Source organism: Suricata suricatta, chromosome 1 (assembly GCF_006229205.1).
Source record: "Suricata suricatta isolate VVHF042 chromosome 1, meerkat_22Aug2017_6uvM2_HiC, whole genome shotgun sequence".
Classification (NCBI taxonomy): Eukaryota; Metazoa; Chordata; class Mammalia; order Carnivora; family Herpestidae; genus Suricata; species Suricata suricatta.
Genome location: NC_043700.1, coordinates 81720259 through 81745123, shown reverse-complemented (window position 1 = coordinate 81745123; position 24865 = coordinate 81720259). Strand labels below are relative to the sequence as shown.

Genomic DNA, 24865 nt, shown 5'->3' with positions numbered 1-24865 from the left:
AGGATCTTTACATTTCAGTGCTTGCTTTGGCAGCACATATACTAAAATCGGAGTGATGCAGAGATTAGCATGGCCTCTGCACAAGGGCGACATGAAAATTTGTGAAGCGTTCCATGTTTTTTATACTAAGCAAAATAAGAGAAAGACAAATACCATATGATTTCACTTATATATGGAATTTAAGAACAAAATAGGTGAACAAAGGGGAAGGGGAAAAAAAGGAAGCAAACCATGTGAGACTCTTAACTATAGAGAATGAAGAGGATTGCTGAAGGGGGGAGGATGGAGCCAAATGGGTGGTGGGAATTAAGGAGGGCACTTGGGCTGAGGGCTGGGTGTTATATGTAAGTGATGAATCACAAAATTCTACCCCTGAAACCAGTATTGTGCTGTATGTTAACTAACTAGAATTTCTTAAAAGATTTTTTAATGTTTATTTATTTTGAGAGAGGGAAGAGAGAGAGCACAAGTGGGAGAGGGGTGGGGGTGGGGTACACAGAATCCAAAGCAGGCTCCAGTCTCTGAGCTGTCAATGAAGAGCCAGACGCGGGGCTCAAACTCACTAACCATGAGATCATGACCTGGGCCAAAGTCGGACACTCAACTGACTGAGCTACTCTGGTGCCCCTAACTAACTAGAATTTAAATAAAAACTTGAAACAAAAAAGATCTTTACAGTTCAGTAAAATGTGAGACAAAGATAAATATATCCAATGACAGATGAGGAGTGCCTTGATAGATGTATGGATGGAAAACAGAGGCAGCCCAAGGGAGCAGTCATTAGCAGGCTGCCTGCCGGAGGTGGATTGACAAGGCAGGGAGCCTTCCTGGCTATTCCTTCTATTTTCTCCATTTATTTTCCTTTTGCTCTATGTGCATGTCTACTTTCATTCTCTGCCCATTGCCTGAAATATATCTGAGTGTGCTTTTGTCTACTCCGATGGTATTAGTGCTGAGGAGTCCCAGGTCTTCCTACTGAATATCACACCATATATCCAGTTGCCAAATATATATATGTTTTTTTGTGGGGGGGGGGGGGAGGTATGCCATTTAGCTCCACAGGAGCTAACATAGAATTTTATAGTCTTTTCCTCAAAACCTGCTCCTTCACTTTTTGGGTGCCTCCATCCACTCAGTTGTCAACTCAGGAACATCTTTAGTGTTTAGCTCTTCCTAATTCTCCACAGTGTTCAGCAAGTCACATTAATGATATCTGCAAGACATCTTTCAAGTGCACCCACTTTTCTCCATTTCCATGTTTATAACCCTAGTTTAATAGCTTCTCTTCCTGAGTTACTCCAAAAACCTCTAATTGGTCTCTCTGCCTCTAACCTTTCCTCCTTTTACTCTGTTCTCCATACTGCAACCAGAATATTATTTCTGAAATACAAATCTAACTATTTCATTTTTTGGCTTAAAAGCCTTCAGAAGCTTCCCATTACTTCTAGAATAAAATAGTTGGCAGGGCACTGCAGAGTCTGATGTTTCCTTACTTCCAACCTCATTATTTCACCACTGTTCTCCACTTACTTAATGCTTCCACCAGGTAAACCTGTTCCCCTGGTTTTCCTAAACCCCAGCTGCTCTGAGCTGACCTCATTTCTGCACCCCTGTCCCCAGAGCACCCAGTACACTGTATCAAAATGCCTAGTTGTTTGTTTCCCTGACTAGAATGGTCTCCTTAGGGCAGAGACCAAGTTGTTTTATTTTTGTTTTGCTTGGTTGTGTGCATGTGTGTGTGTGTGTAATACAGGAGAGTCTTTAACATGAGGTAGTCATAGGATACACAATCACCTGCCTGTGACTGAGGCTGTAATGTAACTGGGGCCCTCTATATGTTCCATGAATAGCTATATAAAAGAGAAATTAGGGATGTCTGGGTGGCTCAGTCAAGCGTCTGACTTCAGCTCAGGTCATGATCTCGCTGTTTGTGGGTTCGAGCCCCACACTGGGCTCCGTGCTAAGAGCTCTGAGCCTGGAGCCTGCTTTGGATTCTGTCTCTGCCCCTCCCCTGCTTGCGTTCTCTCTCTCTTTCTCTGTCTCTCAAAAATAATCGTTAAAAAGTTAAAAAAAAAACTCCACCCAAAATATTTTATTTTTCAGTTTATTTATCTTTGGAGAGAGAGTGCGGGGAGGAGCAGAGAGAGGCTGACACAGGGCTCAAACTCATGAACTGTGAGATCATGACTCAAGCCAAAATTAAGTCAGACACTTAACCAACTGAGCCACCCAGGTGCCTCCAGAATGTTTTAACAATATACTCAGTATTCAAAAAGTAGGTAGCAATGTTGTCTCTATAATTTACATCTAAATGAAGACGTTTAAAATTAAATTTTCTCTGTCAATGAATGGCCTGTTTTTACATTACATGAGGTAGTAACAGGACGATTTAATCCATTACCTACTTATACTCTGAATTTAAATATTCCCTAGTATTTGTTCCCTAATAAAGTTAAGTAATTTCAACGGGCTATTTTACCTTAAGCAACATACTTAATCCTTTAACTATAATAGTTTATAACTAATTATACAAGTACTTTTGTCTTTATCATCATGATTACCTTATATGGTCCAGAAATTAAAACACGCACACATATACACAGATCTTATTAAAACTTTACACTAATCTTTTATTCAGACTCTGCATAAAATGGTATAAAAGATGAAGTTGGTTCTCAAAAGGAAGTGTATTTTTTAAAGATTATATATTTATCTATTTTGAGAGAGAAGGGGAGAGAGAGAATCCCAAGCAGGCTCAGTGCAGAGCCTGATGTGGGGTTTAATCTCAAGAACCATGAGATCATGATCTAAGCCAAAATCAAGACTTGACTGCTTAACTGACTCAGCTGCCCAGGTGCCCTGGGAAGTGTTTTGTTTCGTTTTGTTTGGTTAATACAATTTATTGTCAAGTTAGTTAACATAGAGTAGACAGTGTGTTCTTAGCTTTGGGAAGAGGTTCCCATGATTCATCACTTACATACAACACCCAGTGTTCATCCCAACAGGTGCCCTCCTCAATGCCCATCACCCATTTTCCCTTCCCTCCTCATTCCCATCAACACTCATTTTGTTCTCTGTATTTAAGAATCTCATGGTTTGACTCCCTCTCTGTTTTATTGAGGTACATTATACGTACAATAGTTGCATATTTAAAATGTACAACAGGTACATGTACACACCCATGAAATTGTCAGCACAAAGTAGTAAGCATATTCATCACTCCAGAGAGTTTCCTTATGCCCTTCTGTAATGCCTCCCTCCTACCCTTCCCAGCCCCCAGCTGAAGCTTTCTATATCCATAGGTCTGTATGAATTTTCTAGAGGTTTATAATCGAGATCATACAGTATTTACTTTTTAAAATCTGGTTTCTTTCAGTCACCATAATTATTTTGACAGTCACTTTTGTTGCACATATCAATGGTTAATTCCTTTATATTTTGAGTAGTATCCCCTTAGAGATGCTGTAGAAAAACCAATGTTGAGCTCTCTCCTGTTAGAGAAGAAATTGTTATGGAAGTTTTTTTAAACATTTAAAATAAATATTTCTGACCCAAACAGGCTATTAGTCTGTATTAATATTGTGCCTTGGATACTCTTTCATTATTGTTCATGAAAATTTCAGGGTTAACTTTACAAATTATGTGGTCAAGAGGACCACATTGTCTGCTTAATGAAAACACTACCTTTGAAAGACAAAAGAAAGGGCCACATCCCTTTCTTGTTGTACAAACTCTTTCCCAAATGTAATATTGGCACATCATAATTAAAAAGCTGGAAATCTATATGGTCAATTAATCTTTAACAAAGCAGCAAAGAGTATCCAATGGGAAAAAAAATCTCTTCATTTAATAATGTTGGGAAAACTAGGCAGCAACATGCAAAAGAATGAAGCTGGACCACTTTCTAATACTATACATAAAAATAAACTCAAAATGGATAAAAGACCTAAATGTGAGACCTGAAACCATAAAAATCCTAGAATTTGTAATTTGTCTGACATCAGCCATACCATCATTTTTCTAGATATGTCTCCTGAGGCAAAGGAAATAAAAGCAAAGATTAACTATTGAGACTACATCAAAATAAAAAGCTTCTGCACAGAGAAGAAAACAGACAACAAAAGTAAAAGGCGGGGCACCTGGGTGGCTCAGTCAGTTGGGCGTCCGGCTTCGGCTCAGGTCATGATCACACGTTTGTGTGTTCGAGCCCCGCGTCAGGCTCTGTGCTGATGGCTCAGAGCCTGGAGCCTGCTTCGGATTCTGTGTCTCCCTCTCTCTCTGCCCCTCCCTGCTCATGCTCTGCCTCTCTCTGTCTCAAAAATAAATAAAACACTAAAAAGAAAAAAAAAGTAAAAGGCAACATACTGAATGGGAGAAGATATTTTCAATTATCTGATATCTGATATATCAAATATCTGATAAAGGGCTAGTACCCAAAGTATACAAAGAACAAATACAACTTAACACCCCCCAAAAAAATCCAATTAAAAAATGGGCAGAAGATGTGAACAGTCATTTCTCCAAAGACATCACCAACAGACACATGAAAAGATGCTCAAAACCTTCATTATCAGAGAAATACAGATCAAAACCATAATGAGATAATCCCACCTGTCAGAATGGCTAGAATCAATAACATAAGAAACAACAAGATTGGCAAGGATTGGGAGAAAAAGGAATCCTCTTGAACTGCTGGTGGAAATGCAAAGTGGTACAGCTACTGTGGAAAACAGTATGGAGTTTCCTCAAAAAGTCAAAAATAGAGCTACTTTAGGATCCAGTAATCCCACTACTGAATATCTACCCAAAAAGTACAAAAACACTAATTCAAAGGGATACATGCATTCTCATGGTTATAGTAGCATTATTTACGATAGCAGATTATAAAAGCAGCACAAGTGTCCATTGGTTGGTGAATGGATAAAGAAGCTGTGGTGAGTATATATATAAATGGAATATTAGCCACGGAAAAGAATGAAATTTTTCCATTTGCAACAGCATGAATGGAGCTAGAGAGTATAATACTAAGCAAAATAAGTCTGTCAGAGAAAGACAAATAATATGATTGCATTCATATGTGGAATTTAAGAAATAAATGAGCAAAGGGGAAAAAAAAGAGACAAACCAAGAAACAGACACTTAACTATAGAGAACAAACTGATTATTACCATAGGGAAGGGTGGTTGGTGGATGGGTGAAATAGGTGATGGGGATTAAGGTGTGCACTTGTGATGAGCACCTGGTGATGTATGGCATTATTGAATCACTAGATTGTACACCTAATATAACACTATATGTTAAATACACAGGAATTAAAAACTTAAAGAAGTACACTTATGATAAAAAAAATTGTAAAATAAAATTTTTAAAAGGCAGGACACTTGGGAGCTTGTTTGGAGGTTCTAGCAGGGGAGCGCAGCTACTCGTATACCCTTGACCGAAGAACGGTCCTCCTCTATCGGGAATGGTCGTCCTCTTCGACCGAGCGTGCAGCTTCGGGAAAAGGCAGGACACTTGGGTGAGTCACTCAGTTAAGGATCCAACTCTTGATCTCAGCTCAGGTCTTAGGACTGTGAGTTCAAGCCCCATGTTAGACTCCGTGCTGGGTGTGAAACCTACTTACAAAAAAATTGTGAAAAGGCAAATAATAAATGAAAAGATTTTTAAAAAGCTGGAAAACTTAAATTTACCTATGAACAAACAAAAAACTAGATTTTCACAGTTGTGTAAACATTTCTGATCCTTTCCCATGCCAAGCCTCTTCACATACTTCTCATTCTTCTGAAATATTCTTTCCTCTATTACCAACTAAGCCAGTTCTGCCTGTTCCTTAAGATTTTTCTCAGATAAGAAGAATTTTTTTCTCTCATCTTTTATAGCACATTCAATCTTTCTTGTAGTTTTATATCTACAAGATATAAAGTTATCTTAAAAAATTTTTTAATGGTTATTTATTTTTGTGAGACAGAGAGAGAGAGAGAGAGAGAGCATGAACAAGGGAGGGGCAGAGAGAGAAGGGGACACAGAATCTGAAGCAGGCTCCAAGCTCTGAGCTGTCAGCACAGAGCCCAACACAGGGCTCAAACTCATGAACTGCAAGATCATGACCTGAGCCCAAGTCAGCACTTAACTGACTGATCCACCCAGGTGTCCCTATATGTATGTTATCTTAAGCTTTGAATATTTATCTTATTGTTCTTACTATTACAGTTGACCCTTGAACAAACAGGTTTAAACTGTGCAGGTCCACTTATATGCAGGTTAAAAAAACCTTTTTTAAATGTTTATTTTATTTTTGAGAGCGAGAGAGAGCGAGCAAGTGGGGGAAGAGCAGAGAGAGAGAGAGAGAGAGAGAGAGAGAGAGAGAGAGAGAGAGAGAGAGAGAGAGAATAGCAAGCAGGTTCCAGTCTCTGAGCTGTCAGCACAGAGCCTGACGTGAGGACTGTGAGATCATGACCTGAGCCAAAATCATTAGTCAGACGCTTAACTGACTGAGCCACCCGGCACCTCTGCAGATTTTTTATAGTACAGGACTGTTAATGTATTTTCTCTTCCTTATGATTTTCTTAACTCTTTTCTCTAGCTTACTTTAATGTTAGAATACAGCATATAATACATGACATACAAAATATGTGTTAATCGACTGTTTATGTTATCAGTAAGGCTTCCATATCAACATTGTAGGCTATTGGTAGTTATGTTTTAGGCGAGTCAAAAGTTAAATCTGGAGTTTCAACTGTGTGGGGGCTGGTGCTCCTAACCCCCATGTTGTTCAAGGTAGAAGCTTTTTTTGCGATTAGAAGTCAAGTTTATTCATCTTAAAATTCACCCGCCAGAGTGTATGCTAAATGCTTTGTACATAGTCAGTACTTAATAAATATTTGTTGCATGAGCGAATGAATCCACAGTAATAAGCAGGAAAGTCATTAAGTAGTTCCATTATTTGCCTACTTGAGAATAGTGCTAAGATTTCAAAGGGAGCATTCATTGAACACATAAATACATTTGAAGCTATGTGAGCTTTACACATAACCCCACCAAAATTAGAAATAAGGATATTACCACAATTCTGTGGTCTACCATGTTCTAGGCTTGTGGTCTAAACATGAGAACGGGCACTTTTGGTATGGTAGGGGAATGTAAGATAAAAGCAGAAATTCATCCAACATGAAATGAATCTTCATGCTTAGTACACACAATCAGACATTATTGGCATAGTCTAGCCTCATTTTGCTTCTGCAATCTGATTTCCCACAATTCCTCTAGACAAAAGTCTCTTCCAATTAAACTGACTCATCAACCAACCTGTAAAATCTAAGATTTTGCTCATTTCGTTAATGTAGCATGAAATTCCTGGTATAATTCCCATTCCTTTCCATAGCCCAACATATTTTTCACTTTCTTTGTGAAGCTCCCCTTGCCACAGTGATTGATGTCGCCTTCCTGGAAATTCAACTCCTAGCTTACTACTCACATGAGAACATCTGATGTTTGTGACAGCTCAAATTTGTTTTTAGTTCTTGATTTACTTGGCATTTTTATTTACAGAGATCTTTGCTCCCAGACTGGGTTGGGACCTGGGACCATGTATTTTTCTTATACCTTCTCTACCCCAACCATAAAGCCTTGCACAAAGGAAAGCTCACTGAATATTTATTTATTTATTTATTTATTTATTTATTTTTAATGTTTGTTTATTTTTGAGAGAGAGAGTGCAAGCGGGAGAGGGACAGAGAGAGAGAAAGGGGATCTGAGCAGGCTCTGCGCTGACAGCAGAGAGCTCAATGTGGGGCTCAAACTCATGAACCTGAGATCATGACCTGAGCCGGAGTTGGACTGAGCCACCCACGTGATCCTCATTGAATATTTATTAAATAAATGAGTTTCATCTTACCTAGAAATATATTATGAACACTTTACATATCCCCTTAATTTGATTAGCACAAGGTGGATAATTTCCAGAATCAAAATCACCCTGTAAGATAAAAAAAATTGTATTTCCATATGACTTGACATTATGATTTTTGGATTGCTTCAAGTAATAGTATATTATGTTAGACATCAGGGATGGGCCTGATAATGTGGCTAAAACACAGTCAGGAAATCTGTTTTAGAAGTTTATCCACTGGTAATAAAGCTGCGGGAGATAAGTTCACACAAATGTCTGAATAAATTAGACAGTGAGCTTAAATGTATTAACTTCCCACAAGAAAGGTCATCAAACAGGGTGACTAATCCTCTTTAAACAAGTCTTAGGTCAGAAGATGTCTTAGTAAGCCAGAGTAAGAGACCACAAAGTGTTCAATAAAGATTATCAGTCATTTCTATTTGCATTTTGGACTATAGGACTCTTACTGCTGGAGCCAAACAGCTGGAGAGTCTAACGGTTCACATCAGGTTAGAAATTAGATAAATTATATTAAAGAGAAAGCTAATTTTTTTATCATTTGCCACAAAGTCATGGAGCATTAGAAACTAAATCAATATATGAGTACTGTTCTACGCCAGACATTTAATTGGTGAGACTCCTTCCCTACCTGCAGAGGCTGTGTGTCTGGGCCATGGATCCGAGAGCCTAGAGGAAACCTGGGGTTTGCTAAGCAGGATCAGCAGCATTTGTGGTGTTTCTGAGGGCTCTGAGGTACAGGCGTTACTTGTTTTGTCCTTTCATTTTGAATGTGGTAGTTGTGAGACAAATTCAGAAGCTATGGTTAGGTTCAATGTTTTTTGGTTTTTTTTTTGAGACAGAGACAGAGCACAAGTTTGGGGAGGGGCAGAGACACAGGGAGACACAGAATCTGAAACAGGCTCCAGGCTCTGAGCTGTGAGCACAGAGCCCGATGCAGGGCTCGAACACATAAGCCACGAGATCATGACCTGAGCAGAAGTTGGACACTTAACCGAATGAGCCACCCACACACCCCATGGGTTCAGTGAAATTTTTAAAACAATTCATGGTTATAGGATCTTCCAAAATGGACATCTTTACTGCTGTTTTCAAATCCTTTTGGACAACTCTAATTCTTCTATTATGTAATAGCCAATACTTGGAAATGGTCAAAACTAGATTCACACCTCAGGAACCAGATGAATTACAGCCCAGCGTTCTGAAAGAATAATCAATCCAGTATGGTTACAGAACCACCCACGGTGGCGGTAGAAAAGGTAGTCTCCTCAAGGGAAAGCAGGTTTCTGTTTAAAGCGGGGGTGTAGAAGGAGTATTTTGTTACAAGGATGAGAATACAGGTGAGTTATGAATAGGCTGGAGTTCCAGAGGGGACGGAGAAAAAAGAGCAAAAAGAGGAAGGGGGTAGGATTGCAGAGCAGAATGGGAGAGGATGGCCACCCGGACAGTCTTGTACGGGGAGGCGCGGAGCATGATAAGGAAGTGAGGATTAGCTGGCCCTACAGGTCTCTGGGAAATCCTGTTCACTGAGGTTTGAGAACTGGCCCAAGCAAAGGCCTAGGAGGCATCAGGATTCTGAGGAAGGAAATGGTTGGCAGCTTGGCCTGGAGGTACATCTCTGTCTACCCTAGCTGGCGTTAGAGACATAAAGCTATTAGCAATCTTTATTCAAGTTTCTTTCATTGATTCAACATGTATTGATTGAGCACCTCTTATGTGCTAGGCACGGTGCTTGATTCTAGGGATGGGGTTATAAGACATAGGTATGGGTGCAGTCCACAGGAAACCTAAACCACAATGTGAGATATAGGCCCATAGCAGTGGTCTGAATGTGTTCTACACAAATTCGTATGTTGAAATCCTAACCCCCAAGGTGACAGATTACAAAGAGAGACCTTTGGGAGGTTGTTAAGTTATGAATGGGATTAGTGCACTTACAAAAGAGGCTGCAGAGAGAACTTCCTTACCCTTTCTACCATGTGGGGTTCCAATGAGAAGTCTGCAACCCAAAAGAGGGCCGTCACCCACCCCTGGCACTAGCACCCTGACATCAGACTTCCAGCCTCCAGAACTGTTGGAAATAAACGTCCGTTGTTTATACCTGCCACCTCCCCCCACCCCATCTGCAATGTTTTGTTATAGTAGTCCAAATGGGCTAAGAAAAAATAGAAATATAAGACAATTATGTTTTATATGATGATAGGAAAGGTCAGGGTAATGAAAATATGGGCAGTTGGGGTGTGACACACAACCCAGACTTAGGAATTCCTCACAGAGGGAGTGCTGGATGAGCTGAGACCTAGGGTGTAAGTGTGAGCTAGCCAGATGAGGAGGGGGACGAAGAGCAAGGGAAGAAGAAGTAAGATTATTTTAGGCATGGGGCGCTTGGGTGTCTCAGTTGGTTGAGCGTCTGGCTTCAGCTCAGGTCATGATCTCATAGTCCGTGGGTTCAAGCCTCGCGTCGAGCTCTGTGCTGACAGCTTCGAGCCTGGAGACTGCTTTGGATTCTGTGTCTCCCTCTCTCTGCCCCTCCCCGACTCACTTTCTCTCTCTCTCTGTCTCTCAAAATAAAATAAATAAAGGAAAAAGATTATTTTAGGCAGAGAATAGCATGCTCAGAGTCCCAAAGGCAAGAGGAAAAAAGGCAGAGACACTGAAAGAAGCTCGTTCCTGCCTTGTGGGGTGGTTGTGAGATTTAGCTGTGTTTGACACAGAATAAGTGTCCCATAAATGTCAGAAATCATTACCGTGCCTAGAGCATAGAATTGAGGGTGGATGAAAAATAAGGCTACACAAGTAAGCAGAAACCAAAATGGAAGTCCTCTATGCTAGGACACCAGGCATGTAGACTCCATCCAGGAGTCACCGGCAAACCACTCATAGATTGTCAATAGTGAGGTAGATTTCATGCATTTTAGAATGATGGGCTGAGACTGGCAGCAGGGAGATGAGCAGGGAGACAAGGCAGAATATTGATGTAATTGTGACTTGAATTACACAGGGGCAGTGAAGATGGAGAAACATGGATGGATTTCAAGAGATATTTAGAAGGTAGCTATATTAGTTTACCCAGGACTACATAACAAATTACCACACTCTTATAAATTCAAAACAACAGAAATTTGTTCTTTCAAAGTTTCGGAAGCCAGAGGCTGCAATCAAGGTGTTTGGTAGGGCTGGCAGTCCTTGGTGTTTCTTGGACTGCAGCAGCAAGACTCCAGGAGCTCCCTGCGTTGTCACAGGGGCCTGCACAAGGCCTTTCCCTCTCTGTCTGGGTCTCAATTTTCCCTCTCTTTCCTCCTTTTCTTTCTCATATAAGGATACCAGTCATATGCTCTCATCTGGAGATCCTTAACTTAATCACATCAGCAAAGATCCTATTTGCAGATAAGGACACATTCATAGGTACCAGGGGGTTAGGACTTAGACATATCTTTATGGGGGAGGACACAATTTAATCCAATATAGTAGAATTAATGGAACTTGGTGATTGGCTGGACTAGGAATGGGAGGAGCTGAAGGAGAAGGAGAAACCAAGAATAAATCCATGGTTAAGTGATGGCACCATTCACTGAAAAATAAGTAACACTGGAGGAGAAATAAGTTTAGAGAAGGAAGATGACATCTTTATTTTGAGGCACTTGTGGAAATCCAAATGAGGATCAGGCAAGCACTAGGTCATGTAATTTGTGAGTCCAGCAGAAGGGGATGTGGGCCAGGCACACAGATTTGGGTGGTAATTGAAGCTATGGTCTTGGGAAATATTGCCAAGGGAGATTTTGTAAGAAGAACTCAAATCAGAGAGTGAGATGAACAAAATTTAAGCGAAGGGACAAGAAGGGTAGCAATAAGGGAAGTAGGAGAAAAACAATAAGAGAAGTAGGTCTTGGAGAAGTTCAGGGAAGAAAATTACCAAAGCAGGAGTGAGCTGTTTCTAAGGACTTCTGGAAAAACTAGAATGAATGAGAAGGGACACAATGCAAAGACGGTAAAGAAGCACAGAGAAACCTTGGATTGTGAGTGTCTTGTTCTGCGAGTGTTCCGCAAGACGAGCAAACAGCTCTAATAAATTTTAACTTGATAAACAAGCAATGTCTCAACAATATGAGTAGTATGTGATGCTGAAAGTCACATGATCATAACTGAGCCAATGGTTCTTGAAATTTGCTTTGATATACGAGTGCTTTGGATTACAAGCATGTTTCCAGAAGGACTTATGTTTGCAAACCATGGTTTTACTGTATTTCAACAAGTTTGGCTTTGAAAAGCAGAAGAGAGAGATGGAGAGCTGACTGGAGATGCAGACAGAGGAATTTCTTTCTTCTTTTGAGTTTTATTTAAAATGGGAGAGACTCATGTAAAGGCTAGGTCAAGATCTTTAAGGGGGCAGGACATATGGGAGATAATCTCAGACAGGAAAAATCGCCATGTCTTCTACTTAAAGGGAGGGAGACGGGAAAGAAGGACTCCAGAAACAGACATTACGATCCTTAATTTTAGAATAAGAAAAATTTTAAATTAAAATGCAAATTAATAATTTACTCAAACCATACCTAATGTATAATAGCTAATATGTGAATTTTAACTCAAGACTGTCTAGCACCTAACATATTTTCATGCTTGCACTGTTCTCTAAAAATCTAAAGCTGCAAAATAGAGAAAATAACACTTTTACAATACTTGTACACATTTTAAAATTTAATTTATTTCCAAGCAAGATGGTACTTGAGAAAAAGCAGCTTTAATTAGATGATAATTCAAAGGTATGCATTCATTTTGGAAGCAATTCTGAAAGCCTTTCTGGGTTTTCAAAGAGTTTCAGAGGATAAAGGCACTAGTTGTTTCAGATTTCTAATTTCATTTCCAAAAGATGTATCCCTAGTGCAGTTTTGATACTTATTAGCATTTATGCCATTTGGTTTTGAGGCACAAAATTAGAGATGCAGAGCCAGAGACTATTGTCCAGAGAATTTGGGCAAGAGCTAAAAGAGAGGGGTGGGGGAAGCTCATGAATGAGTGCACGTAGTGATGTTAACTCTAAGCTCTGGGATCAAAAACTTAAGCAAAGAGCGTAGCACGGATAAACTGGAGCAGGGGACCAGGTAAGCCTATCCATTGTCCCAAGTCTCTGACAGAAGAGCCTCTATTATCTGGACCCTGGAACAACTCAGTCTGTTTCTATCTGGACAAGATTCTTACAAGGCACGGGGGGCAAGTTATTTCATTCCCTCTCAGTAAGTATTTAAACTTTCTTTCCAACCATGAGGAATGTGACATTGGGGATATGCCAAGAGTTGTCACCAAAAGCAGTGGAGGAAGAGGGGCTGGGATGTAATAAGATGGCACGAGAGAGGAGGTTCAGGAGGGGCAGGTGCCCTCAGAGTGCCTGGCTCTGCCCCGCATGTGACACTTGGGTCACTGACCTCCTGTGAGTCTCGGGATCCTCATATGTTAAATGGGGATAAATGAGAGTAAAAATAGGACCTGCCTCATAGGTTCCTAGGAGAAAAAGATGAGATAATCCATATAAGGTACTTAGAAAAAGGGCTCGACAAGTGTTTGTTACTAAGTTTTACCAACAGTATGACTTTAGTCAAGTGGCTTAAAAGTTTTGGTTTTATTTCCTCAGCTATAAAATGATGGACAGAACTAGGTGATACTATAGATTTCCTTACAATTTTAGAATGGTGATGTTGTGTGCGTTATTTAAGACGATAGCAAAGCAATAAGAAACCTCTCTGTGGTAGCCACCAGCTGGCCACAGTGAAGAATTTAACTGCCATCCCCTTTTGGGGAAAGACTAAATTAATTTTTCAGTATACAAATTCAAAAAACAAACAAAAACCTGTTTAATCATCCTGAATTCTTATTTCAAGGGAACTACTGTTAATATTTTGATGTACAACCTTCCGTCCAGGTTATTTCTTCGCCTATGTATGTAAATTATTGTTTAAAAGTTTTACATAAATGAGGATACTATTAGATACACTGTTTTATAATCAGCTCTTTTGTTTAAACATAGAAATCTACGGTGAACGCCTTCCACGGCAATCCTGTCGTTCTACACAATTCTCAGAGCCTCCATGGCATCCCCGGGTGTTTGTTTAAGCCATGACTGGTTTAACTGTTCTCTACTTGTGAAACACTCATTGATCCTTACAGACACTGCTTTAATAGCCAGCTTTGCTATAGTATCTATTTCTCAGGAAAAATTTCTAGAAGTGGAATATATGGGCTAAAGGATATATCTTTTTTCTTTTTTTATAAGCTTTTGATACAACCACCAATATATCTTTTCCGATGTTTTTGTGTCTCGCAGAGCAAGGTCCCTCATGAGTACCTTTCTTTAGAATGTAATTCACTGTTCTACGGCATTTATTCTTTCTGATGATATTTAAAATCTTTTTGTCAAGTCTTCCTCTCCATTTCCCCTAAAACTTTAGTTAGGATTTTGATTGATACTGTGTTAACTTTATAGATTAACTTAGGGGGAATTCTTACGATGTTTTTCCATTCAGCAATATGGTATACTTCTTTGTTGATTCAATTCTTCTGTCAGTAAAATTTTAATGTTATTTAGTTCTGGATATCTTACATTTTTAAAGTGTTATTTATACTTATGATCTTTCTCTATATTTTTCAAATGGCTTTTGCTGTATGTAGAAATGCTATTAATTTTAGGATTTGTGGTTTAGTAATTAGTCCCATTACTGGACTCATTTAATTGTCCTAATATTCTTCAATGTATCCATTCACTCATTCTATAAATATTTACTGGGTACTTACAATGTGCCAGGCCCTATTCTGGGTACTGGAAATAAACAGTTAAAAAAAAAAAATCTGTTCTTAAGGTCTTTATACTCTACTGAGAAGAAATACTAAACAAATAACTATATGACAGGGTGGTAAGTGCTAAGAAGTTTGGGGAAGCATAATAAAGGATTAAAAGGGACCCTGATTTCAGTTAATGTGTTCAAATAAGCACCCTCTGAGAAGTTCAAGTCTGAGGAAAGACCTAAAGTGACATGCTTTTCTTGGGTTTTACAGGTAGATATTTTACATCATCATGCTCTTTCTCATCCACAGCAGGATTCCCAGGTCCCTGGAGGACTGTCCGGGCGCAGCACCAAAGATTTAGTCTATAAAGGGAGCCTCCAGGGTTCCCAAAATTCCTGGATTTAAATAATGCCTCCAGAGATCCTTTCAGCCCAAATCCGAACTGGATTTTATTTTATTTTATTTTTTTAGTTATTTTCAAATTTTTAAAAATATTTATTTGTTTTTTTTCCCAACTGGATTTTAGAGGCACAGACTTCAGTGTGCTCCTGGCAAGTCTGCTCCCTCCACACCCCCGCCACCCCCATCACATCCTCCTACTTTATCAATATAAACTGCCTAAGAAAGCAATCTCAAGGGACTAATTACAGGCTACAAACTGCTTAATGAACAATCTCAATAAGCTATAATTAGACCTCTCTTTGGAAAAAAAATTAGATATAACCCCATCATATCTCATATGTCTATTTACCTCTTTTTTTCAGTTTTATTTATGTATTTTGGGGGGAGGCAGAGAGAAGAGAGACAGAATCCCCAGCAGGATCTGCACTGTCAGCACAGAGCCCAACATGGGGCTTGATCCCACCAAATGTGAGATCATGACTGGAGCCGAAATCAAGAGTCAAAGAGGCTTAACTGACTGAGACACCCAGGCACCCCTTATCTGCCTCTTTAAACAGGTCAAGTCCATATACAGATTCTTTTTTTAAAAGTTTATTTATTTATTTTGAGAGAGAGAGAGAGAGAGAGAGAGAGAGAGAGAATCCCAAGTAGGCTCTGTAAACAGGGAGCCTGGCATGGGGCTCAAACCCCTGAACTGCAAGATCATGACTTGAGGTGAAATCAAAAGTTGGTATCTTAACCAATTCACCCACTGAGGTGCCCCCATATACAGATTCTTAATCCCACAATGCCTTGCTCTAATCTAGCCTAACTTCCCATTTCTTTTAATCTATTTGATTCTTCCATTGTGTTGAGATAAAATTCCCTATATCTTTAACAAATTTTTTAAACATTCCCTTTATCTTCTTACTCTACCCAAAACCTAGCCATTTCCTGAAACCATGGCTTCCTCTGCAATGCTTTCAAGTTGTGTGTGAGTTTTAGTCCCTCACTCCCCTAAACAAGCGGCCTAGAGATGAGCGAGGTGCCTTGCTTTTTCCCTGTTGGCAATTCCATGCTTTTTCTGTTCCTTTTTAAAATCCTATTCCCTTAGGTGTGTACCAGCATGCTACATCATTCATTCTCCCTTCTCCAGACAGTTGTCCATTGTCCTGGCAGTCCTTTCACTCTTATCACAAAAGAGTTCAACATGTGATGTCCTGTCCTTCTCTCTACTGCTACTCCCGACATCAGCAATCCATCCAGTACCTGACCTATGGCCCTACTTGATCTGGCCTCTGCCTACTTGACGTCCTACTACTCTTAAGCCAGAAATGGAAGTGTCTGAGAGTGTATTCTTCTTGTAAGCTAGCAGGGTAGCCTGCCATAGTTTCATACATATTTACTGACAGAAGACACCAAACTCCTGGGCCAGGAACATAGAAGATTAGTTATTCATATCAAATAAGCATTTATAGCAATATTTTGTGTCAATTCTTCATGCCCCAATTCCCACCGGTGAGAGGATAAGGGCCAGATGTGTACATTCAGTGGGATGCATTACAGGAGAAGAATTCTGAATTTTTAGGTGTCTTTAACCTTTTCTCAAGGCTGTTGGTTACTGGATCATTCCTCCCTCAGGAGAGATTTCTCATTATCTTGAATGTAAGCAAATTCCCCTAGAAGAGAGGAGAAAGGCATTTCTAGGTTTATTTTTCTGGAATGTAATAAACATTGTAGAGGGGGTTTTTTTGGTAGATATTTATATTATTCTGCCCTTTCCCACCCACAACAGGCTAAGCCTACCCAGGTTGATTGCCTGTTAATACAAAAACATCAACATTCTCAATAGAATTTAAACAAGACCTTGAGTCTCAAAATAGCATATTCAAAATATCCAGGATATAATCCACAATTATTGTGCATACTAAAAATGAGGAAAATAATAATTTACATGGGAAAAAAAGATGCCAACATTGAGAGGACAGAGATGATGGAATTATGTGAGAAAAGGCCTTAAAGCAGTTATTTTTGGGAGATGATTTTCCATTCATCCCTTGTATTTCCACATGTCTTTTGGGCAAAGGCATTAACAGCCTTTTTCCTGGATTATCTTTTCAGAGATGCTTGTATAGCAAATATCCTTATAAAACAAACATCTTCCTGTGAGGACAAGGGTAGATTTGTTTGCTGTCCAGGATAAAAAAGATCATGTGTCTTTTCACAGCACAGTTGGGTAGGTTTGCTAGCCCCTTTTTACAGGTTGGAGGTTCCCCTAGAGTTCCTCTCTTATAATGCAACTCACTTCGGTACAGGTGTCACCTTGTCCTCATGGCTTCGCTCTATGGGAACTGGGACTCAGGAAACGAGCATAAATGCTGAAACTCTGTTTCCCACTACTGCTGCGGCTAATAGATTGTTTTTTGTTTCTGACCCAGGAGACTCATGTCTTCTGCTGCTATCCATGAAACTATGGTGGCTTAATTTATTAATTTGCAAGTACGGCAAAATCTCACACCTTCAAAGTTCTTGACTATTATAAAAAATTCTCTTACAAGCAATCAAATGCACGTTTGAAACCAAGGGAGGGGTGCCTGGGTGGCTCAGTGAGTTAAGCTGCTGACTACAGCTCAGGTCATGATCTCACAGTTCATGGGTTTGAGCCTCGCATTGGGCTCTCTTTGGACAGTGTGGATCCTGGTTGGGATTCTCTCTCTCTCTCTCTCTCTCTCTCTCTCTCTCTCTTTCTCTCTCTCTTTCTGACCTCCTCTCTTTCTCAAAAATAAATAAACTTTAAAAATGTTAATAAAAAAGAAACCAATGGAAAAATAGAAAGCATCAGCAAAAAATGGAAAATACAATGAAAAACCAAATGGTTATTTTAGAATTGAAAATTATAGTAGCCAAAAATTTAACAATTCAATGAATACTCTCATTAGCAGAGTGGAGACGGACAGAAAAAAGCATCAGTGAACTTGCAAATAAATCAATAGAAATGATCCAATCTGAACAACAGAGAGAAAAAAATATTGGCTAAACAGTGAATAGAATCTGAGGGACCTGTGGGACAATAATTAAAGGTGCTGAAAGTTTTTGAATAAATAATTAATGAAAAGTCTCAGATTTGACAAAAGACATAAATATAGATTCAAGAAGTTCAACCCAAAGCCCAGATATTATGATCACAAAGAAATCTCTGCCCAAATCTATCATAATCAAAATGCTGAAAAATAAAGACAAAGTCATGAAAGCAGCCAGAGAAGAACTATGTATCTGCAAGATAACAATTTGACTACAGATTTCTTATCAGAAACCATGCAATCCAGCAGAAAGTGGCATAATATTTTTAAAGTGCTAAACGAAAAGAATGGTTGACATATAACAGGATATCCAGTGAAAATAATGGCAATCTTAGATGAGAGAAACTAAAAGAATTCATTGCCAGCAGACCTGTTCTAAAAAAAATTGCTAGAGGAAATTCTTCAGGCAGAAGAGAAGTATATTAGAAACTCGAAACATCAGAAATGAAGGAAGAACACCAGATACTGAAAGGACACAGGTCTGAACCAAACTGACTCCATGACAGGCTTCAAGTTTCCCCTCTGACCTTGAAGGCCTAAGTGTCAGTTTCTCAGAATCATTAGACAATAAAAGAGCACAGATTGCTCTACCAGGGACCACTCTATTAACACCCAATCAGAAGCGGCAAGCTAAAATGCTTAACATTCCTAAGGGCAGGCCTAGAGATAGAAACTATAGATAATCACTTATTGCTTAAGGCTAGTTACACCCTACATGAGGGTCCTGGGTCCACTCTGTAATTGGTTAATACTCTAAATGTTGTGATTGGGTCCCCCATGACGAACACTCTGGACAATGTGTATGGTTAAAGTTGCTGCTAATGCTGTTATGCGATAATGATTGGATCACTGTACCTGTGTCTCAATTTCCTGTAACTCTCCCTTCCCAAAATTCATAAAAACCCTGCTCAGCCCTTTTTCGGGGCTCTCAGCATGGATCCACTGTGCTGGTGAAGTCTGTGAGCCCAAGCTCAAGCCCATAATAATAATAAAGCCCTTTGCTTTTGCACAGTGACTCGGTCTTCCTGGTCGTCTCTGGTTTTTGGGGACAATATTGTGATCTGGGCATAACAATATGATAAATGCCTTAGAAGAACAGTAGGCTATTCTTCTCTTGAGTTCTTGAAAATGTTTAATGTTGAAAACAAAAGCTACAACGTTGTCTCATGGAGTTTTCCGCACATGCAGATGTAATTGATGACAACTATCACATAAAGAGAGGGTATATGGGCCTATTATGAGAGTAAGGTTCTACATTTTAGTTGAAACGGAAAAAAAATATATTGAATCTAAGTTGGTTTTAAAAACAAATATAAATGGTTGATTGACATTGAAGAGGGCACTTGGGATAAACACTGGGTGTTGTATGTAAGCCAATTTGACAAATCTTATTCATAAAAAAATAAAAATGAAATATATATTTGCATTCCTCAAACTTTGCTTTTGCCTCAGGGTCTTTGCGGTTGCTTCTTCCTTTGCCTGCAAAACCATTAATCCATCTACATACATCACTTGCTACCTCACCTCATTTGTGTCTCTGCTTAGATATCAGTTTCTTAAGAAGGTCTTCTCTTACAACCCACATAAAATAACCACCTCTTCTAATCATGCTGTCACTTCTTATCTTGCTTTATTTTTCTTATTTCATTTATCACTAACCAAAACTGCATTATATTTTTGCTAAAATGTTTGTCTCTTCCTCTAGCATACAGGTTTTCCATGAAGGCAATGGTTTGCCTCACTGACTTCAGTATACTCAGTGTGTAGGCCAGCATACTGGTTTTTCATTTGCTTAACCTACCAAAACTGAGAAGGTTACATGCAAATTCGCCACACTTTGTAGTTGTTTTTCTTCTTTCTGTACATATTCCAAACCCATTTTTATTACTTACCAACAGGTTTAGAATTATTTTATCTTAGGGTGTGTGGGTGGCTCAATCGGTTGAGTGTCTGACTCCTGATTTCTGCTTAGGTCATGATCCTGGGGTCATGGGATCAAGCCTTGCATCAGGCTCTGTGCTGAGTGTGGAGCCTACTTGAGCTGCTTGGGATTCTTTCTTTTTTTTTTTAAGTTTTTAAAAAATTTTAAAATGTTTTTTATTTATTTTTGAAGACAGCGCAAACAGGGGAGGGTCAGAGAGAGAGGGAGACACAGAATCTGAAGCAGGCTCCAGGCTCTGAGCTAGTTGTCAGCACAGAGCCCAACATGGGGCTTGAACCCACAAACTGTGAGATCATGACCTGAGCCGAAGCCGGAGGCTTAACCAACTGAGCCACCCAGGCACCCCTTAAGATTTTTCTTGTGAATTTTTCAATTTTTTTTTTTTTACAGTGTGTTATGTATTTCTTTTTATTTATCCTGTTTTGGTGATATTGTGATTCTTGAACCCCTAGGTATAAATTTTTCATCATTACTGCAAAAGTCATGATACTATTTCTTTAAATATTGCCTCTTATAACACTGGTTCTCAGTGGGAGATAGGGGACAGGGCTTGACTGACAAGGAACATGAGAGAACTTTCTGGGGTGATGGATATGTTGTATATTTTGATAGGAGTTTGTGTTACACCAGTATAGGCACTTGTAAAAACTCAGAATCGTGCATTTAAGATTTGTATATCTTATTGTACATAAATTGCACCTTGGGAGAGGTGCTTGGGTGGCTCAGTTGGTTGAGCATCCAACCCTTGATTTTGGATCAGGTCATGATCCCAGGGCGGTGGGATCAAGCCCTGCATCCAGCTCCATGCTGAGTGTGGAGCTTGCTTGAGACTCTCTATCTCCCTCTCTATTTCTCCCCCCTCTTCCTCCCCCCGCCCAAACTATAAATAAAAAACAATCAAACAAACAAATAAATTTTACCTAGGGGGGAAGCCTATAAGACAATTTTGAACACTAATGATAAACAGGGAAACATAGTGAAATCTTAAGTGTGACATCTGCCAACTTTTCTGGAGTGTATCAAAAAATATAATGCATGGGGCACCTGAGTGGCTCAGTCAGTTAAGGACCAGACTTATCTCAGGTCATGATCTTGCGGGTTTGAGCCCTGATCAGGCTCTGTGCTGACAGTTCAGACCCTGGAGCCTGCTTCAGATTCTGTGTCTCCCTCTTTCTCTGCCCCTCCTCTGCTTGCACTGTCTCTCTGTCTCAATAATAAATAAACATTTAAAAAATATATATATATAATGCATTGATGGATGCGTAGGAGAATGAGTAAATGACATAGTTTGTGAAACAAAATGTTAATTCTGAATCTAGATGGTGGATATGAATGTTTGCTGTACAATTTTTCCACTTTTCTGTATGTTTGACGTTTTACAAAATGTTGGGGGGAAATATTGCTTATTTTATTCTATCCTCCTTAGATTCCAATTAGTTATGTGACAGATTCTCTCATCCAAGCCTCCACTTTTTAAATATCTCTTCCATATTTTTAGTTCCTTGTCTCTCTATAGTATATTCTAGATTATTTCTTCAGGTATATCTTCTCCTTTATTAATTCTCTCTTTATCTGCATCTAATTTGCTCTTTAACCTTTCCTTTGAGTTTTGTCATTTCAGCAGTTGTATTTTTAATGTCTAGAAAGTCTCCACTTTCCTACCTGCCTCCCAGTCTACCTGTTCATTCTTGGTAATCTCTTGCTCATCTTTGTGATTACATCTTGTGCTTTTTGAAGCATCTGGAACATAGATATTCTGTACTCTGTCAATTCCAACATCTATGGCCTTGGAGTTACATATCTACTGAATGTTATTCCTGCAGATACTCATAATCGTTTGGCTTCTTGGTGCTTGGAGCTCTTTGATTGTGAGCTTATTGTTTGACCTTAATTTTGAAAGTCTTCTTGACCTAAGTTGGGGATGTTTTCTTCCAGAGAGGTTTTGCTTGTTTCTGCTCATAGCCAGGGAACAATACAGACTTCAAATTAATTTAGTTCTCTATGGGAGAATGAGGAACTCCTATGTATGGCTTTTCCACTGGACAGCTAGTTTAGAGCTCTGTATCTGGATTGCAGCTGCTATAGACACATGTCCTCTTGTCTGCTTGATGATCAGCTGGGCTCAGGGTTTGTGTGTATGTGATGGTAGTGGGAATTCCTTAGGACTTTCTCAATCTCTTGGGGACCAATGATACCTTATAGAGCATGTCTCATGCAGATTATAGCTGTTTGGCAGGAAGATCCCTCAAAGAACCTTACTAGGAGTGCCTGGGTGGCTCAGTCAGTTAAGTGTTTGACTTCAGCTCAGGTCATGATCTCACAGTTTGTGGGTTCAAGCCCTGTGTCAGGCTCTGTGCTGACAGCTAGCTCTGAGCCCTCTCTCCCTGACCCTCCCCTGCTCATGCTATCTCTGTCTCTCTCTCAAAAATAAATAAAACATTAAAAAAAAAGTTTTTTTAAAGAATTGTTCTATCTCCTAGATTCATTGCTTGCTCTAAAACTGGAACTAAGCTCTTTAAACATTTTTCTTTGCCAGCTGGCACAGTGTTAAGCTATGTCAGTAGAGGGTGCTGGAAAGAATTTTCCTTTCTCCTTCTTCCTTGTTTCCTTGGCTGGCACTTGCAATACACATAGCTTCTCTGGCACCCCCTACCCTTTGCCTGGCTCCTGCAGTATGGGCAATTTGTCCAGCACCCAGCAGCTTGCCCAGACCCACCTTAAGACCATTCTGTAGCAGTGACTTCTGCAAGATACCTACCCATAAACAGCTTTCTCTGGGACCCCAGCAGGTGGACTTTCAGCAAGTTCCAAAGGGTGGATGCCCAGCATGTTTCACTGGCACAGTACCATAGCAAATTAACAGTCATTAAGCCAGGGCCGCCTTCTGTATAACAAGGTCTAGATCTCAGCCTGGAGCTGGGGTCAGTGTGTATGTGTCTGTTCTCTAGGAAGTCTATCTTAGCCCTAAGGGTAGTTAACTACTTCTTATATCTGATATCCCTATAATATTTAGAGTTCTCTTTATCTTCTACTAGCTAAATCCCTGATCTCAATCCCATCATAGTTAATAATTATTTATATTAAACACTACATGGCCAAATTACTATATGGTTTCTATTTCCTGACTGAACCTTGATACAATTTTCAGTTATTTTAAAATTTATTTTGAATTCAAAGAAAAATCTCCCAGTGTGTAGTCTATCTTGGTGAATGTTCCATGTGCATTTTGAAACAAATGTGTACTCTGCTGTTGTTTGATATAATTATAAATATCAATTAGGTCAGATTAGTTGATAATATTGTTCAAGTCCTCTTTATCATTACTGATTTTTAAAATCTACCTGTTTATCAAATATTGAAAAGGAAATGTCAAAATCTCAGCTATAATTGTGGATTTGTCTATTTCTCTTTTCTGTCTTGTCAGTTTTTACTTCATGTAATTTTAAGGTTTGTTGCTATATCTTCTTGATGAATTGACCTTTTTATATTATGAAGTATCCTTCTTTATCTCTTGTCCTGAAGATGGGCCAAATTCCTTTTCCTGAAGTCAACTTTAGCTGACATTAGTATAGATATCTCAGCTTTATTCTGTTTATATATATTTTTCCATCATTTTACTTTGAATTTATGTCTTTATGTTGATGATGCCTTTTTTTTGTAGTCAGTATTACATAATTAGGACTTACTTTTTTATTCAGAAACGTACATCTTCCTTTTAATCACAGTGTTTAGATAATTTACAAATTAATTTTTGATATATTATTTTCTATTTATCCAATCTATACTGTTTATTTTTCCTCTTGTCTTCGTTTGGACTAATTTGTAGTATTCCATTTTAATTTCTCTGTTGGCTACTTAGCTATGCTTCTTTATTATTTTAGCTGTTGTTCTAAGTTTTGCCATATGAATCTTTAAGTTATCACAATCTACCTCCAAGTAATATCATGTACAACACATATAATGTAAGGCATACAGTGGAACCTTGAACAGTGCAGGGAGTAGAGGCACCAACCCCCTTCTTCTCTGGTACTCTGTTAAACAGTTTCCAAAAATTGGGTCTTTTTGTTAACCACAGTATCTTTAGCAACTCATATACTGCCTTTCTTTCATGTGCTCAATAAAATATTTTTATGAGTACATGGACTTATACATTGTGTTCTTTTATATTTAAAATTCCCTTGGGGGGCACCTGGCTGGCTCAGTTAGCAGAGCATGTAACTCTTGATCTCTGGGTTGTGAGTTCAAGCCCCACATTGGGAGTAGAGCCTACTTAAAAAAAATTCCGTTTGAAACTGATTTAACTCTATTTTCATTCCTAGCATCTCTCTGGTTTAAAAATCTTTATTTTTATTTCACCATATTTATTTTATTGATAGTTGCAAAGAACTAGCCCTTTCCTTATTTGATCTGTTTTGCGTTTCTGGATTTAATTCTAAAACTCAGTAAGCTAACCTATAAAATGATAATGGCAGTTTACTATTTAGAATTAAAGTTAACTCCTGTTACTTATACTGTATAATCTTTTTTATGATATTTGGGGTTACTATTAAACACAGTAGTATGGTTACTCTGGTGGAGGCCAGTAAGACCAATGCTGTACTTCTCTGGGGAATCAGAGTTCTTTCTTTAAGAGAGAGATGACTCATACTATCAATCAAGATGTACAGGTCATCAGAATTGTGAGAAGGGCCCTTATATAGGCCATGGTTTTCAATTAGTGGGAAGGGGGCACAATTTTGCCCTCCGAGGGCATTTGGTAATGTCTAGAGATTTAGGTTG

At 39.0% G+C, this 24865-nt stretch overlaps 1 non-coding gene across 1 annotated transcript; it reads left to right on the top strand.

The window, feature by feature from the left end:
* Positions 1 to 17: 17 nt before the first annotated feature.
* Positions 18 to 121, top strand: LOC115303380. Its single transcript, XR_003914013.1, has one exon. It is a non-coding gene; the product is annotated as a U6 spliceosomal RNA (small nuclear RNA).
* Positions 122 to 24865: the final 24744 nt, after the last annotated feature.